The sequence below is a fragment of the Bison bison genome, unplaced genomic scaffold (assembly GCF_000754665.1).
Source record: "Bison bison bison isolate TAMUID 2011002044 unplaced genomic scaffold, Bison_UMD1.0 scf7180017864458, whole genome shotgun sequence".
Classification (NCBI taxonomy): domain Eukaryota; kingdom Metazoa; phylum Chordata; class Mammalia; order Artiodactyla; family Bovidae; genus Bison; species Bison bison.
This window is the reverse complement of record NW_011495020.1, coordinates 334,183-345,885: the sequence shown is the minus strand read 5'-3', so window position 1 is coordinate 345,885 and position 11,703 is coordinate 334,183.

The window sequence follows — 11,703 nt, the reverse complement described above, 5'->3', positions numbered from 1 at the left end:
GATAAACTGCAAGAGCAATATCACACTTTATAACATACAATACATATATACATATATATATATATAATTGAAACTGATCACAAACCTAACCATGCAAGATAAAAAATAAACTTCTTGGGGAATTCATATGACTTTAAAGTAGGTAAAACTTCCTTTAAGATGATACTGAAAGTTATAACCACAAAATAAATTTAGCTTTATCAAAATTAAGCACTCAAATTTCTGTTTAAGTATAATGTGGCACTATTTGGAAAGCTAGGTATTTCATCACCTTTACTATATCCTATTAATTTTACTCTTAATTATATACTCCAGGGACATGAAGACATCCATACACAGAAAGAGTTATGAAAAAAATGTTGATAGCTGTTCATAATCGTCACTAACTGAAAACTACCAAATGTCCAGCAAGTGAATGGACAATATAAGTAGTATATGTATAAAATATAAGCAGTTTACAAAATGAGCGATTGATTCCATCAACAGAAGAATCTCTAAAGTATTAGGTTAAGCACACAAAATAAATGAACTATCATTGTGATGGACCAATAAATGTGATAAGAAAGAATTAGCTATTATTATAATTGAATAATATATGTGATAAGAAGTCAGAAATGTCTGTAGCCTAAATTCCGCCAATTATAGATCTGCATGAGACGCGGAAGATAGCTATGGAGTTTTTCATGAATAATCAAATCAAATTATTCAGAGTACAATGTTTCTCATCTCTGCACTCATGGTGTCATAGAAAGTACTGAACTCCCTAAGAGAACTGTAGAGTTATATGTAGTTAGTTGCTTTTTCCCAGTATGACAATCCTTGCCAGGCTCCTGTGGTGTCTAAAACTAACTCTGCCTCTTGGATGTATTTTAGGGGATGATCCAAGGAACAGCTGTAGTGTTTTGCTGTTTTAGGTGCAAACAACGAGGGTAATAGAAAGGTGGGGAAAGGCTGGGTGGAGGAGCCCCAAGAAGAATCAAGAGTAAGTGTTGATTTTGGAAATTTGGGAGTTCCTTGCTGAGGTGTATGGTACTATGCAATTCTTTTCACCACAATTAATATATTTACATTGGCTTTTATTATTCTTTTTGGTAGGAAAAAAAGAAAAAGGAACATGGAGTCTTCTTGGCTCATGAGCCTGTGATTCTTTGGCATAGTTCTTATCACAAAATTGAATTCCAGATGGATAATGTGACATTTTTATAAAAAGAAATGAATATTGAAATGGGAAATAAAAATTCTAGTGAAGTTTATTTATTATGCTCCTACCTTTCATACTCTGTAACCACGCTTAAAAGGGGCAACTCCATTAGTAACTCAAACTTCCTTTATACTCTTTGTCTTTCACTTGTTCAACCAATGACCTCAATTGGGTAAAGTCATAGTTAAAGCAAATGAGCCTAAATTTGAAGGAACAAAAGCTAAAAAACAGTGTCTTGGGCCTTCTCTAAGGGTCTAAACCGAACATATTCCTCATTAAACTCAAGAATTTTCTTAATTTTCCCAGTTTTGGTAACTATAGATAGGATTCAGAAGGTAAATGGAGACCACTTCAGGAATATTCCATGGCTATACCTGCTAAGCTAAGAAGTCTCTGAGGATTTCAATTATTTTTAATTACACTAACTTTGGTCTGCACCATTCCTTATATCTTTCCATTAAAAATCTTACTATGCAAAGCTTCCAGAGAAGGCCCACATAATCTGGAAAATTTAGGCAAATATGACTCAGCTTTCTAAAACTCTAAATTTTTAAAGGAAAAAAGCTCATATGGAAAGAAACAGAATCCAGTGCTGGAGCTGTCTATAAAATCTGGGAAAGTGTGTTAAGTGGGTATCTCTACAAGTAGTTAGATGGAAACACAAACTGTGAACACAACAGGATTTGCTTTGCATTTCCATGTAATTTTGGGTTTTGCTATTTTTAGGCACACAAGTACACATACAGTTGCTATATCATGGAGCAGCTGAACCAGAAGGGGTCAGGGTTTACTGGAGTGTATCAGTGAGGATCATAACTGCATAAACAGAACATGGAAATCCTGAGGACTTAGGACTGTCAGTGGCTTTGTTGTCATTGTGGAAGTTTCCAGAGACAAGCTGTTCATCTTCTGATGCTTCTCTCTTTCCCTTGTTCATTATATTCTGAAAATGCAAGTCCAGTGTCATGGGTGAACAACATTCATGGTGATTTAATGTTTATCCATCGATATTTAGATTTTGGCTGCTGTGTATTATTGCCAAACGCATGGGTTTCTATGATTTTGTATTCTGATGTTCAAAATAACCAGAACCAAAAAAGCAGAAAAAGTGAGCAAAAAACCCTAATGGGCCATAAAAGGCAATTTTAACTCTATGGTTAGGGGCTGCAAAAGTTCATCAAGATCATCCTCTTTTCTTGAAACAGAACTTAATCTAAAAACACATTTCTCAGACTTCTCTCGCAGCCCAGTGGTTAAGAATCAGTCTTCCAAGGCAGGGGATGGTTGGGGAACTAAGATCTCACACGCAACAGGGGCTGTGTGTGCCTCTGAGGCTGTGCCTCAGCTAGAGATCCCACATGCTTTAGAGCCCATGTGCCACAACTAGAGAGAAGCCTGTGCACTGCAATGAAAGATCAAGAGTGCCACAATAAAGATACCACACACTGCAACTAAGACCCAACACAGCCAAAATAAATAAATAAAAATAAAAACATTTCTCATTTAATAAATGAATCTAAAAACTCTTAACAGTCAGAAATACTGTCTACCACCTCTTGTCAATCTCAAACTTCTACCCCAGGAACTCTAAATTTCTGCCTGTCCTTCTTCTCCTGCCTGTCCCTCCCACAGTGAACATGTGATTTAAGAGCTCACCATTCTCATTCTTCCATATTTCTCCCCCTCTTACACACATACACATAATTCTGTTCAAATACCTTAGAATATTTTCTCTTGGATATTAGTATTATAATATCACTAGCTCCAATAACATTGTTCTAAAAAAAGCACATCCAGGAATATATATGTGAACATATCTCAATAACCTATTTTCACAATAAAAATACAGCAATCCCCCAGTCTTTGCTTGCGCAACACCAAACTCCCAATGGCATTGTTCTGGGTTTCCTCAAAAAGAGGCGGCAAACACAGTGTTATCATTACTGCTATTAGCTGCTTCATATTGTGCTAGGTTGACATACTACACGAGGGTGGGGATGAGGAATGGTGCCTGATCTTGGCCAGTGTGGATCCCATTACAGAGGATTAGGTTGACACTAATGGGGTTGATTCTGCAGCCTGTTCATCCTTTGTCTGCCAATAGTCAGAGGAGCAGCCAGAGAACAGAACAGCTGACTGTTCATTCCAAAATGACTCCAATAACCAAGGCTTACTGCTATCAGGGCCTCTCCAGAATGGAAGCAGAAGGGAGCTTGGACAAGGGGATGCAGCAGTAGAGTTTTCAGTCACCTGGCAGGATGTAGCCGGGACTGTCAGGTGTCATGCTGTGCTGTCAATGCCTTTTGTTTAGGAAGGGTTGATTCCCACCCAAGTATGCCCCTCATACTCTAAATGCTGATTTGGGGAAAAGTCTGGGATTATTACAAATTCAATAAATAATGTTTTCTGCTATGCTTGGGATGATTTTTTCCTATATTTGGTGTGCCATAGATAAGTTGCATTCATATTTTTTTTTCTTGGCACAAAATCTGGCAAAGGGGTAGAATTTGCACTCCAAATGGAAAGTTTCTATATATTTCCACATGAGCCTTCTTTGGTGCCAGTTGATGCAGCCGCAGCTGATATACACAGCAGAGACCAGGAGCCAATTACCAGAAGCAGGAAGGAGGGGAAATTATGTCCAAAAGCAGCTCTTAAATATTTAGTCCCCTAAATTCTCAGAATGGAATGTAAGCATTTGACAGACCATAATATTTGATTTATTTTTCTAAGAGAAAGGAAGAGGTTTATTTTTTTCTTTCTCAAAATCAGTAGTAATGTCTTGATTGGACAACTGGCATTTTAGGTTTAGGTCCTTAGATGCCACAATATTGTTGTCCCACTTGCTCAACCTTGACAACAGCATTAAAACTGCTATACTATCATGTGAGTATTTCTTCAAATAAGAACAAAATGCCAACAAACTTAGAGACTAATTTTAAATGTTTTTAAAAGTGTTTATTATGTGCCATATATTTTACAAAGTACTTCAAATTCATTTCTTTTGTATTTAATTTTGTATTTAAACATTTATACATTGTTTCAATCATTTCCTGGAAAATCCTATAGATTTTTTTTTTTTTTTTCTTTGTAAGTTGCTATAGATTTCTGAGACACCCTCTCCTTTCTTGGTATCAGTTATCAGGACAAAACACTTTTTTTTTTTTTTCCCTTATGATGTAGAGAATATTATACCAGGATGACTGAATAAGAATATAAGACAAGGTCTCTGACTTCCAAAGACTAGCATTTCAAATAAGAATTCATGGTAAACTCATGATTCAAAATGGTATAAATATCTATATGCACTTCAATAGGGAGAGATGTTAAATACAACTATATTTGTAATTCTTTCTTTTGAAGTAAGAAAGTGACACCATCAACAAACTATTAACAATGTGCCTAGACCCTTTCTTATACAAATTCCTTTTTCCGTAGACATACATATTTTTTTTATTAATATTGCAATTCCTATTTTTCAAAATATTTTAGATGGATTAATTCTATCAAACCCACCTTCAAGAAAACAGGGTAAAAATATATACTGTTTTTGAAGAAAAACAAATATAAATTAAACATACACAACTTCAGAAATAGTGTACACTACCAATTTCTTTTTTAATATTATAATCTCATTATCTTTCTTTTGCACTGCACTCTTATTATAACATATGCTACTCATTACTCTGCCTAGTCTGCAATGAAGAACCTCACCAGGCAATTCAAGGATATAAGAATGTGTGGCTGGGATGAGATTACTATTAAGAAATGGGTTATTTTTTTCACCAGTGTTGAAATTTGTGTCTATAGGATAGATATCAGAAGGCCACTTAACTTTTTCCTTCCATAATTCTGAAATCTCTTTCAGAATCTCAAATGTAGCCTTGTCTGTGCCTTAGACATTTTAACTAGCCCGTGCAGTGATCCAGTCCTATGTTTTTTGTCAGAATCCAGTCATGAGGTAGAGGTCAGAAGAGTTATGCAACAGAGAATATTTAATATCAATAATTGTTAACCAGGTATTATAGAACTGAAAAGGGAAAAAGGAACACTGGGGTATCATGAAGTAGTAATTGCAAGAAGCAGATGCTAACCCAGGGCTTTGAGAACAAAAGTTTAGAATTATTAAAGATTAAAATCTTGGAGAAGAAGCCTCAGGGGAACCAGGACTCAGATCTCTTAGCAGAGAGTGAGCACTGCTTGGGCATCACTGTAGCCTCAGGAACTCATAGGATGGAACCTACAGAGTTGTGATTCAAAATTCATAAAAGGATGTCTTTAATGAGGCTGGCTCTAGTATTGCTAAGAAAACCAGAACTTAAAATGTGCTGCCCTTCGGTGAAGGAATGTTGCAATGGGGACACTGACAGACAGAAAATCTCTTCCACCCTCAACACTCCAGCCTCCCTGTGGCGTCCCCTACTGGCAGAACCTGACAGGAACCAGCTGGCAAAGGGAAAAGCATGATTTGAGCGTCTGAGCCCCAGCATAACCAAGCAGCATGTGAAAGGATAGGTCTGAAGCAAGACACACTGTTTAAACAACTGTGGCATATAAAGAGAATGTAAAGAAGTAATGAAAATCTTCCGATAGGTTTTCTCACCAGTATTTATTCTCCCAATTTCATAGAGGAAGTCTCAAGTCTGAAACTGCATATATTAGAACACAAAATATTTATTAATGAATTTTAGTTATTCTCAATCCTGGGTTAAGATGACTAACCTTTGAAGTACTTTATGTAAATGCCAGGATTCACAGTGAACAAATGAAAATCAGAACTTTCAGAAGTAGATATTATTGTGTTCTTGTAATTGACAAAATAATTTTCATGTTCAACCCAGGTTAAGAATCATTTATAAAACCAGATTGAAGAAATAAATTGGCAACAAAAATGAGATTTCAAAAATAAATTATAAATAATTCAACCTCAATAATAAAATTCAAACTGTACAAGACATTATGTTTTTACCCAAGAAGTTGACAGTAATTGTTTTTAATATAATACCATTTTATTTGATGAATGTTTGAAAAACAGATATTTTCTAAAATTTAAGAAAATCTGTATGAAAGAAATTTAGCTATTTGTTACAGAACATAATCTTTTAACCATTTAGTTCAGAGATTTGACTTCTAGAAATTCATTCCAAGAACATTCACCCATTTATTTACAAAATGTTACTGAAATGTTATTATGCAACTGGATGGTGTTAGAACTGAGATGATAAAAGCTCACCAGAAAGCAGGAACAGAAGGAAAACTTGCCTCAACATAATAAAGCCCATATCTGACAAACCCACATCTAAATTATTCTTAATGTTGAAAAGCCAAACATATTCCCTCTAAGATCAAGAACAAGGCAAGTATGTCCATTGTTACCAGTCTTGTTCAACATAATGTTGGAAGTCCTAGCCATGGCAATCAAGGAAGAAAAAGAAATAAAAGGAAGGCAAATTGGAAAAGAAGAAGTAAAATTGTCACTGTTTGCAGATGACATGATACTATACATAGAAAATCCTAAAGACACTACTATAAAATCACTAGAGTTAATTAATGAATTTGGTAGAGTTGCAGGGTATAAAATTAATATATAAAAATCCCTTGCATTCTTATACACTATCAATGAGAAAACAGATAGAGAAATTAAGGAAACAATCCCATTTACCACTGCAACAAAAAGAATAAAGTATCTAGGAATAAACTTACCTAAGGAGACAAAAGACCTGTATTCTGAAAGCTATATGATGCTGATGAAAGAAATAGGACACAAAGAGATGGAAGGATATATCATGCTCTTGGATTTGAAGTATTAACATTTTCAAAATTAATATACTATCCAGAGAAATCTACAAGTACAATGCAATTCCTATCAAATTTCAATGATATTTTTACAGAATTAGAACCAAAAAAAAAAAAAATATATTTAATTTATATGGAAACACAAAAATCCCTAAAGAGCCAAAGCAATCTTAAGAAATATAAAAGGAGCTGGAAGAATCAGGCCTCTTGACTTCAACTATACTAAAAAGCTGCAGTCATTAAAATAGTATGGCACTAGTACAAAAACAGAAATATAGATCAATGGAACCGGATAGAGAGCCCAGAAATAAACCCATGCATCTATGGTCAATTGATCTATGACAAAGGAGGCAAAAATATATGGTGGAGAAAAGACAGTCTCTTCAAAACTGAACAGCTAAAGGTGAAAGAATGAAATTAGAATATTTCTAACACCACACACAAAAATAAACTCAAAAGACTGAAGATCAAAATGTAAGGATCAAAGACCTAAATGTAAGGCCAGACAAAATACTCAGAGGAAAACATAGGTAGAATGTTACATGACATAAATCATGGCAAGGTCTTTTTTGACCCACCTCCTAGATTAATGAAAATAAAAACAAAAATAAACACATGGAACCTAATTAAACTTAAAATTCCAAAAAGAGTCAAAAAATAGGCTCAATAGACATTCAGAAATAGAAATACCTAAATAGGCATTTTTCCAGTAAATTCACATGAAAAGATACTGATCACTATATATCAGAAAAATACATACCAAAACTACAGTGAGGTATCTCCTTCCACTGGCCATCATCATCATCAAAAAGTCTACAAACAATAGATGTTGGAGAGGGTGTACAGAAAGAGGAATCCTCCTACACTGTTGGTGGGAAAGTAAATCAATACAGCCACTGTTGGTAACAGTATGGAGGTTTCTTAGCAAAACTAAAAATAAATTACCATATGATACAACAATCACATTCCTGGACATATATTTGAAGAAAAGCATAATTCGAAGAGATACATGTACCTCAGTGTTACTGCATCACTATTTACTGCAGTTAATACATGGAAGAAACTTAAATGTTTAATGACAGAGGAATGGATAAAGAATAAATGGTACATGTATACAATGAAATTTTATCCAGCCATAAAAAGAATGGAACATTGCCATTCACAGCAACATGACCTAGAGATTATTGTAATGCGTGAAGTCAGACACAGAAAGGCAATACCATATTATATCACTCATAAGTGGAATCTAATTTTTTAAAAGATACAAATGAACTTTTTTCACTAATTTTTTTTTAAAGATAGATTCACAGACTTAGGAAACCAATGTATATGGTTACCAAGGAGGAAATGTGGCAGGGCAATAATCAAGAGCTTGGAATGAACATACACATACTACTGTATACAAGGTAGATGACAAACAGGAACCTGTTCTAGCAGCAGTCCTAATCTTTTTGGCACTTTGGACCACTCTAGACAATTTTTCCATGGACCAGGACGGGGTATGGTTTCAAGATGATTCAAGTGCATTGTATTTATTATGTACTTTATTTCTATCATTATGACATCAGCTCCATCTCATATCATCAAGCATTAGATCCCAGAATTTAAGGACCCCTGCTGTATAGCAAAGGGGACTCTACTCAGTATTCTGTGATAACTTATATAAGAAATGAATCTTTAAAAAAAAATGAATATATGCATATGTATAATGCAGTCACTTTGCTGCACACCTGAAACTAGCACAACACTGTATATCAACTTTACTCCAGTAAAATTTTAAAAAAGAATAAAGTTATTTACTCAAAAATCTGTATATACTGGAGGTTTACAGTAACATTATTATTGACTTCACACTGATAAAATAAAATTTGGTAGCAGGGGTGGGGGGCACCAGGGGTAAGGATTAGCCATTAGTCCAGAATAAAAATCTGCAATTAAAAGTCAAAAAAAAAAAAAAAAAAAAAAAAAGGGTGTGGGGGGGGAGGAACCTCAGAACACGTAAGAAGAAAATAAAGATAATGTCACTACTAATATGGAATTTATATTTAAGAGGGCAGAAAAATGCATAAATATACATAATCAAGTAATATAGCACTTAAATGAAAATCAATTCAAATAACGGTTGCAGAATGAACTTACTTAGGATAGTGAGGGATGGTCTCTCAGAATCTAATATTTATAGACTCAAACCCAAACAGATTTGTGATAGTTGTATTTCTTTATAGGCCAAATTCAACAAAAGGCAAAAGATATAGAAAAGAAAGAGAGTTATTCAGGAACCAGTTCAAGTAGAGCCTTGAAGGCCACCATAAAGAGGAGTCTGAACTTTGCTCAGAGTCCCAGTGATAAGTAACCTGGAGAGTTTTAAGAGAAAAACAACACTCTAATTTTAATTTTAAATGTCACTGTGAAAGCTGTGGTGAGGAGAAAGGAGGAGGGAAGTGTGTAATTAGGGGAATTAGCAGGGACACTTTTAGAGTTATCCAGGTAAGAGTTGAGAGTGATTCAAACTAAGAGCCATTGCAAAAGTAAAACACATGGATAAATACGGAACATATATTTGAAGTAAAGGATTGCATATTGAGTGAGTAAAAAGGAAAACTACCTGTGGTTTTACAAATTAAGTAGTCAGTGTTATTGTTTAGTGAGCGCAATATGGAGGCAGAGAAAAAGGTTTGGAAAAATATTAAGAAGTGTTTACTTTTATGTTTTAGAGCATATGCTAATATCGTGACTGGATAAAACAGTCTGTCCATGGAGACAGCAGAATTAAAAATATGTATTTCCGAGTCTTTAGCAGATAATGGTAATCGGAGACACTGACAAATGGCTTCACAAAGGCATTCACTGCAACATTTTTTGTAATGGAAAATGTTGAAAATCTTATGATAAAAACTAGTAAAGTACTATATAGTGTCCGTCGGAGAAGGCAATGGCACCCCACTCCAATACTCTTGCCTGGAAAATCCCATGGATGGAGGAGCCTGGTAGGCTGCAGTCCATGGAGTCGCTGAGAGTCAGACATGACTGAGCGACTTCATTTTCACTTTTCACTTTCATGCATTGGAGAAGGAAATGGCAACCCACTCCAGTGTTCTTGCCTGGAGAATCCCAGGGACCAGGGAGCCTGATGGGCTGCCATCTATGGGATCACACAGAGTTGGACACAACTGAAGTGACTTAGCAGCAGCATATAGTGTCTGTAGGAAGAGAATCAGGTTGATGTCTACCTTCCAGATATCATCACACTTTCTCTAATTAGACAAAGTGAGAGTGCAATGATATCAACAATTATTTGGCTCTGGAACCACATTTATGATTGTGATTTTAAAAATATGTGTAGCTTATAAATGGTTCATTTATGTTCATATTAAAAAGCAGAGACATTACTTTGCCAACAAAGGTCCATCTAGTAAAGGCTATGGTTTTACCAGTGGTCATGTATGGATGTAAGAGTTGGACTGTGAAGAAAGCTGAATGCCAGAGAATTGATGCTTTTGAACTCTGATGCTGGAGAAGACTCTTGTGAACCCCTAGGACTGCAAGGAGATCCAACCAATCCATCCTAAAGGAGACCAGTCCTGGGTCTTCTTTGGAAGGACTGATGCTAAAGCTGAAACTCCAATACTTTGGCCACCTCATGCAAAGAGTTGACTCATTGGAAAAGACCCTGATGCTGGGAGGGATTGGGGGCAGGGGGAGAAGGGGACGACAGAGGATGAGGTGGCTGGATGGAATCACCGACTCCATGCACATGAGTTTGGGTGAACTCCGGGAGTTGGTGATGGACAGGGAAGCCTAGCACGCTGCAATTCATGTGGTCGCAAAGAGTCGGACATGACTGAGTAACTGAACTGAACTGACTGAAAGATTATTTAAACATTAAAATGAGAGGTGTCCGTGATTCACAGGCAAAGTTTTCTGTAAATAGGAAATCTCTCCATGCACTAATGCATCAGGATTAGGAAGACCTAGCATATCTTGGTTAAGTTTATGATTTATTAGCAGTCAATGTTAGATGGTTTTACAATTTTAACTATAAAATATGGACCCCTCTACTCATTCATGAGTAAGTAAGTGAAGTCGCTCAATCCTGTCTAACTCTGCAACACCATGGACTGTAACCCACCAGGCTTCTCTGTCTATGGAATTCTCCAGGCAACAATACAGGAGTGGGTTGCCATTTCCTTCTCCAGGGGATCTTCCCAACCCAGGGATCAAAGCTGGGTCTCCCGCATTGCAGGCAGATGCTTTAACCTCTGAGCCACCAGGGAAGCTCAATTCATTCATAATTAAACCTAATTATTCTATTTTGACTTCATCTACTATTTAATGCACTTTCATTTAAAATGATTCCTATTTGGAACTGACTAGAGATCTCTTCAAGAAAGTTAGAGATACTAAGGGAAAATTTCATGCAAAGATGGGCTCAATAAAGGACAGAAATGGTATGGACCTAACAGAAGCAGAAGATATTAAGAAGACATGGCAAGAATACACCAAAGAACTGTACAAAAAAGATCTTTATGACCCAGATAAAAATGGTGTGATCACTCATCTAGAGCCAGACAACCTGGAGTGTGAAATCAAGGGTGCCTTAGGAAACATCACTATGAACAGAGCTAGGGAGGTGATGTGATTCCAGTTGAGCTATTCCAAATCCTGAAAGATGATGCTGTGAAAGTGCTACACTCAATATGCCAGCA